General features: G+C 37.3%; 1 long non-coding RNA gene across 1 annotated transcript; it reads left to right on the top strand.

Moving 5' to 3' along the window:
* The first annotated feature begins 6,519 nt into the window (after positions 1-6,519).
* Positions 6,520-7,522, top strand: LOC149810077 (uncharacterized). The gene is made up of 2 exons (XR_016429430.1): positions 6,520-6,919; positions 7,243-7,522. It is a non-coding gene; the product is annotated as an uncharacterized LOC149810077 (long non-coding RNA).
* The last annotated feature ends 536 nt before the right edge of the window (positions 7,523-8,058 follow it).

The raw sequence follows: 8,058 nt of genomic DNA, 5'->3' as shown, positions 1-8,058 counted from the left end.
TATCTACTATTAAAATTCTGATTGCCATGGCTGCCATATATAAGCTTCAAATTCATCAAATGGATGTGAAAACGACATTTTTGAATAGAGAATTAGATGAAGAGATATATATAGAGCAATCTGAAGGTTTTGTAGTGCTAGGGCAAGAGCGCAAAGTTTGTAAACTTAAGAAATCCTTATATGGATTAAAGCAAGCCCCTAAGCAATGGCATGAAAAATTTGATAGTTCTCTGGTACATAATGGCTTTAAAATTCATGATGTGGACAAATGTGTCTACAGTAAAATAGATAGTAGCTCAATTATTATTATCTGTTTATATGTTGATGATATGCTTATTTTGGGTAACAATAGTGAATGCATAAATCAAACAAAAAGTTTTTTATCTCCCTTGTTTTGTATGAAAGGCTTGGGTTTTGCAGATGTTATTTTAGAAATCAAAATTATAAGAAATAAAAATGGCATTGTATTATGTTAATCACATTATATTGAGAAAATTCTCACAAAGTATGGATATATGAATAGTTCACCAGCATGCACCCCATATGATCCAAATATGAAATTGACCCCTAATGTTGGTGCAAGTGTTCAACAATTAAAATATGCCAGTATTGTAGATAGCCTTATGTATGCAATGAACTGCACAAGGCCTGATATTGCCTATGCAATGAGTAAAGTGTGTAGATACACTAATAATCCTGGTCATCAACATTGGAATGCAGTGAACAAGATTCTTAGATATCTAAAACATACTTTAGACTATGGAATTCACTATACCGAGTTTCCTGCTATTATTGAAGGGTATAGTGATGCAAGTTGGAATACCGACTTTGAAGATTCCAAGTCTATAAGTGGATGGGGTGGAGAAGCAGTTGCATGGGGGTCTAAGAAACAGACCTGTATAACTCATTCTACAATGGAATATGAGTTTATTGCTTTGGCATCTGCTTGTAGAGAAGCTGAATGGCTTAAGAATATGCTAGTAGATATTCCACTAGGTGAGAAGCCTATATCTGCTATTTCAATGTTTTGTGATAGCCAATCAGCTATATGTAAAGCAGGTAATATGAAATACAATGGGAAGTCTATACATATTAGTCTAAGACACAGTTTTATAAGATAAATGATTAATGACAATATTATTTCATTGAAATATGTGGAGTCATGTCAAAATTTGGCAGACCCATTTACGAAAGGCCTTTCGAGAGATGTCATCAATAAAACATCGAGGGGAATGGGAATTAAGCTAATTAAGTCATCACCTAAGGATACTCAACCTAGAGTGTTGGAGATCCCACATGCATAGGTTCAATGGGAAACAAATTGGTGAATGACAGATATTGAGCATATTTATGTAAGCCCATTACTCATGCGTGCTCATGAGTTGTAACTAATATGAAGGTTGAGCTAATATCTCTTAATGAGTTTGTAGGCCTTAAGGCTAGGGTGTGTGTTACAGTACACTTAGACAAACTCACCTATATGAGTGTAGAAATGTGAGTCATTTCTTATGAGAATTGGCAATTCTCTAGAGTACTCATGAATCCAGGAAAGCACAAGGCTCTAAATGTGCCAACATGAAATCCACACAATCGAACTTTTGGAAACCTATGTATGATTGAAAACTCCGTTAACAATATAAGGAGCTAAGTTCAAGGTAAGTCCACTTAGCACCTTGGTTAATTTAGGTTTTCTTTCAAATAGTGGGGGTTCAAGTCATGTAGACACTCTCACTGATGCATAAGTTTCTATGCAAGCCAAGTATATTTTAAAACTAGTGGGGGATTGTTAGGAAAGTTCTAAAATATTAATGATTACTACCAAAAGTGTTTTGAAAAAGTTTAGTCCCATATCTATGAGAGAAAAGTTTTTCAAGAGGTTTAAATAGAGAGTTTGTCATCTATTCTTTACTTTGGTAAGCCTTGAGTCTTTAGGTGGATTGCGGACGTTGCTGCGCATCGTGCAGCAACGAACACGCCGTTCGCGCACACGCACGCGCACGTGCATGCGCAAGGGCGCTTGAGGCGCAATGTGGCGTTTTGATGGCGCACTTTGCACTTCGCACACTCGCAGCGGTGCGAGGTGCAAATATCTGTTTTGACTTTTCAATTTTGAGTTATCTGGTCGTTTGAAAAGCTTTAAGTTGCATGTATATCGAGTTAATGTTGTATTGTGACTGTTGGAATGTTTTGGAGGCCTTTGATTGACAGTCAAAGGTGGGTGACCGTTCAGGTACTTTTTCGTCCTATTTTCAAACCGTCAGATTTATGGCCATTAATCTCATTTATCGTAAAATGTTTTGGCCTCTCTAAAAGTTTATAAATATCTTCTATTTTCGTCTTTTGAGAGACAAGAATTTTCTGACTTTCCAAAATCTTCTTCTTCCTTCTTCTCGATTTGGCTTGCAGAGTACAAGTGTGGTAGAGATCATCTGTTCTTGCGAAGCAGTGACTCTCTGGAGGTTCAAGCCTAGTTGTATCCTGGGAACTCAGTTGCATAAACCCCTTTTCACATCTTCGGACTTCCCGGAGTGGGGCGATTGAAGTTCTAAAGATAGCGATCTTAAGAACGTGCCTCTAGGCTTGAGATCTCTTTTCTGAAATCCATTTTCACAAGGTTGGAGTAACAATTTAAAGTCTACAGTTTGAGCTTTTCTCAACCAGATTCCAAAATCTAACTCAATCAAAAGCTATATGGAATTTGTGAGATTGGTGACATTCTAGTTTCATAATCAAAAGTGCAGCTATTCGAAAGAGACTTAATTCTCATTCGGCTTAGGCTCTGTTTGGGAGCCAGCAATCGGAGACAGTTGGTTAGGCAACTGCAAAATACACAAATATCATGGAATTGACATTTCCAGCTTGTCTGTTTGGGAGCGTTTTAAAATTCCGGTCATGAATTCACCAAATCCATCTTGTTTGGGAATGATGAGGAGATTAAGGAGAGATGGAAAGATTATTTTGATAAGCTATTTAATGAAAGTCATGCTCAAGATCTTGGAGACTTCTCTATTCCTTTTCATGAGATGAATCGTGACTTCATGCGCAAGATTCAAAAGAAAGAAATTGCAGAGGCTTTGAAGAAAATGAAATCAAGGAGGGCAGTTGGCCCATATGGTATACCTATCGAGGCTTGAAAATTCTTGGGAGAGAAAGGTTTAGAATGGTTGACAAATCTTTTTAACAAGATTTGGCGGACAAATAAGATGCCTAATGAGTGGAGGAAGAGTACTTTGGTGCCTCTATATAGGAATAAGAGTGATATACAAGATTGCACAAACTATCGTGGTATAAAACTCATGAGTCATACTATGAAACTTTAGGAGAGGGTGATTGAGTCTAGTTTGACGAAGGTTGTCATGATATCGGAGAATCAATTTGGTTTTATGCCTGGAAGATCAACTATGAAAGCTATACATCTTCTTAGACAACTTATCGAGAGAAATAGAGAGAGAAATAAAGATTTGCATATGGTTTTTATTGATTTGGAGAAGGCATACGATAGAGTACCTAGGGATGTTATCTGGTGGACAATGATGAAGAAAGGTGTTTCTCTCAAGTATATTAGTATAATTAAAGATATGTACGATAGTAACCAATGTCTGCACTTGTGGAGGGGTGACAACCAATTTTCCTATAACGGTTGGGTTACATCAAGGATCCTCTTTAAGCCCTTTCCTATTTGCTATAGTGATGGGTGAGCTTACGAGATCAATTCAAGAAAATGTTTCGTGGTGTATGTTGTTTGCTGATGATATTGTTTTGATTGATGAGTCTAGAGCTGGGGTTAATGCTAAGTTAGAATTATGGAGACAGACATTGGAAGCAAGAGGTTTTAAGTTGAGTAAGAGTAAGACAGAATACATGGAATGTCAGTTTAGTAAGCAATGAAGTAGTGATGGGAGTGTAGTGAAGCTTGGTGAGCAAGAAATACAGGTGGATGATTGTTTCAAATATTTGGGATCTATCATTCAAAAGTATGGAGAAATTGATGGAGATGTAAATCATAGGATAAAGGTTGGGTGGATGAAATGGAAAAGTGCAACTGGAGTGTTGTGTGATCGTAGAATGCCATTGCGGTTGAAGGGAAAGTTTTATAGGGCGACTATTAGGCCTGCTTTATTATATGGTACGGAATGTTGGACTGCCAAGAGACATCATATTCAAAAAATGAGTGTAGTTGAGATGCGTATGCTGAGATGGATGTGTAGAAATACAATAAAAGATAAGATTCAGAAAGAGGAGATACGTAAGAAGGTAGGCATTGCACCCATTGAAAATAAGATGAGAGAGAATCGTTTACGGTGGTTTGGACATATTCGGCGAAGGCCTAATGATGCTCCAGATAGAAGGATGGAGAAATGGGAAAATATATTAGTTAAAAGAGGTCGGGGTAGGCCTAGGAAGACATGGATGAAGGTGATAGGAAAGGATATGAATGCTTTGAACCTTACTAAGGAAATGGCATTGGATAGAAATGATTGGAGGAGAAGGATTCATGTGGAAGACTTATAATGATTTTCCTTTTTGGTTCATATCGCCGACCCCAATTATTTTGGGATCAAGGCGTTGTTGTTGTTGTTGTTGTTGTTGTTGTTGTTGTTATACATTCATCAACTACATGAAGGCAGTGAGAGTAAAGAGATTATCAATGAGCTTATGTGGCTTTCTTAGTATTCTCACAAGGATTTAAGAAAATATAAAACCTTTTTGATAAATAGGTTTCATTTTTGCACAAAACAAAGAGAAGAAGGAATGAGGACTCAAAATATTGTTGTTGTTGTTAATGCACAAACATCTAGTTATTCAAGTGCCCATTATAGAACTCCTGTAGTTGATGATGTTACATATTATGAAACTGTTTTAGACATCATCAAAACAGAATATTGTGTAGACGTAAGGTTTTCTTTATTCAAATGTGAATGGTTTGATGTCCTCAGTTGACGTGCCAAGGGCATTAAAGAAGATGATTTTGATTTCACACTTATGAATTCTAAATATAGATGCATGAAAGATGAACCTTTCATATTTGCATCTCAAGTTGAACAAGTCTTTTATGTGCAAGATTACATCGATGAAGACTGGTAAATTGTTATTAGGATAAGGCCTAGGGATTTTTTTGAGATTGGTAAACAACAAGCTAATCCTACATGGAGATACTAGTCATAATTATATTAAAAATAAGCCATACAACATTCAAACTTTAGAAAATATTGATGTTGATGTACTGTAAGTTAGGATAGATGTGCCTGAAATATCTATTGACGATACAATTATCGCATTGCCCTAGTCACGATGACAAAATGAAAATAACATAGGTAAGCAGCTTAATTTAGTCATAACTTTTATCTTCCTATCTAGATCATTATAAAACAATAGATGTCTTCTAAACAAAGAAATGTGAAAGGATCCAATGCTTATGAATATGTATCATTTATGTGCACCATACATTTATGCTAATTGAAGTTTGTATTGTCTATCCATTGCATAACATGTTTTTGTTAATTGATTACAATTCAACCTAGGAAAAGTAAAAGTAGCCCAACTCGTGCTCTTGTGACGACAGTGTTGCCTCCAGGCATGAAACACCATGTCTCCATAAAACAATATGGGCAGCCCATAGGTCTTGAGGCTCAATTTTTGACTTCTTATCTGGAAACATTGTCAAGAAACCTAGAAAAAATGCCACTTATTTTTTTTAATTGAAAGTCATTACCTCAAGGTTACAAGGATGATGCGTCGCATCTTGTGTTAGTTTGTTTTCTATATTTTCTTAGATTTTGTACAATATTTAAACATGAATGTAATATTGATTTAATTGTTTGATTTCATCTGCAGCAAAAGTATGATATTCCAAACTTCAAGAGAGATGGGGTGAGTATTAGAAATTATAGATGTGAGATGAGAAAAATCTATAAAAAGTACATCACACTTTCAAATCTGCACCAATGAAGTGAATTTTCACTAGTGCAAATCTTCGCCAATGAAAACATTTTCAACAATATTTTCACTGGTGCAAATCGTGCCAGTAAAAACTTTTCACTGGTGCAAATATGTGCCAGTGAAAACTGGTCCGCGGTCCTTAGAGAATCTTCACTGGCTTAAATCTGCGCTAGGAAAAACTTTTTACTAGCGCATAATTTGTGACAGTATAAACCCATTTAACTGGCAAATGTAAAACTGTGCCTGTATTACCGGTAAGATCTTTACTGGCGCTACTTCTGGCATAAGTTTGCGTCAGCAAAGATTTTCACTGGCGATATTATTGCGCAGTAAAACTTTTTTTTTTTCCTGTGGTGAATATATAATGGATCCAAATATTTTCTTAGTGAAAACCAACCCGTTTCTGAGTCGAGACTATTTTTTAGACTCCACCTGAACCCACAAGTCTATTAATTAACGTCAGGTCGGGTCGGGTTTAAATCAGTTCAGTACATCTGATAATTGATGACGATGTTTGCAGTCGGATTTAAAGAGAAGATTTGGTCAGTCCGAAACAGTATTTCCAAGTAGAAAAGCGGATGGTAGAACAAGCATAGTCGGCCACGCCAGCCGCCTTCACCAATCCCAAATTGATGGATCAGATCTCGAGTGTGTGTGGCTGCCATGGACGGCCGGCGGTCAACACCCACCAAGCGAGATGTTGACACTCACATCTTCAAACAAGGCTGAATCTGAGGAATTCGCATCATCTTTACCTCACTTGTGAACCTGTGTTTGGGGCCTATTTATACACGCTTCATCTTGCACAAAAATCACAAGGAAAAGCAAGAAGTAGAAGGCAAGAAAAGAGCCCAACTAAGCAAATTCTGCAAGATGGCAGCAAAGAGGGTTGCCTCTGTCACTCTGCTTTCAGCTTTGCTTTTCTGTCTCATCGCCTCTCCTCTACCTGTTGCTGATGCTGCTCGTACCCTCACCCAAGGTACATATAGATATATATAGTCTTCAAAGTTTAACTAATCACTTGCAGCATATATATGTATCCATTGTCTCAGGTTCGACTTCCGCCGGGTGTGTGGGTGCCTTTCACGGATGAGCTCCGTAAGGACTTGGTGTCGGTGACCCCACCCCGAGATTACCTGCTTCGTCTGAAAACTTTGTCATAACAATATATACATGTAATTTTGGAGCTTATGATATATGCATGATCCACACATTGGAAGTAGTGTGTTTCTGAAATTTGATCAAGTAGAAAAATATTGGTTTCCTTACCCATAATTTGTTTTTGTTTAAAAAATCATGCAGAACATGTAGATTCAAGGCTCATCTGCCCAGCATGCGTCTGCTGTGCACCTCCTCCTCCAGGAAAATGCTGCAAATGCTTTTGCAAACGAGTACCTCCTTCGGCTCTCACTCCATAATAATGATGACGACGATGGAACACGTGTTCATCTATGCTGCAAATAAATGGTCCACGTTCACATGAATAATAATAAGCTCATAAAGAAGCTTGAGATGCTTCTGTTGTTTAACCTCACAAGTGTCCTTATGAGATATTATGATAATAAGATTGCAGTTTGTTGAAGTGCTTTCCTTACCAAAATCTGCTATGAAAAATCACTGTTTGTCTTCTTTTTTTTTTTTTTTTTTGTAAATAACTATGAAAAGTATACCTCAATGGGGTTTGCAACTTTGCATAGTTGAAGCGGGCCTCAGCTGTCAGACGAACAGTTAAGGTTCTACTCCCGTGAGCATTACCCCTTATAGGCCCAAGGGGACTAAAAATAAACTGTCCGATCCTCGGAGGACTCAAAAAGTAGATATTGAAAGAAGCTCCAGGAGGCTGACGTGATGTGATATGACATGAATCACATCACAAGAAAGCTGCCATCTCTCTCTCTCTCTCTCTCTCTCTCTCTCTCTCTCTCTCTCTCATATAGTGAATCATCTGCCAACCCTATGATTCAGGAGCTCATATTCCTACTACAAATTAAACCTATATGCAGTTGAAGTAGCCATAGTGAATGGATCACTAAACTTTAAGGGATACCCCTTAATTGTCAAGGGATGACACAAAATATGATTGAGATGGCTTGAATGTGGACTCCAATTATTTTGGAT

This window comes from Nuphar pumila, unplaced genomic scaffold, assembly GCF_984573655.1.
Source record: "Nuphar pumila unplaced genomic scaffold, dmNupPumi1.hap1.1 HAP1_SCAFFOLD_558, whole genome shotgun sequence".
NCBI lineage: Eukaryota > Viridiplantae > Streptophyta > Magnoliopsida > Nymphaeales > Nymphaeaceae > Nuphar > Nuphar pumila.
This window is presented reverse-complemented; position numbering and strand designations above follow the sequence as displayed.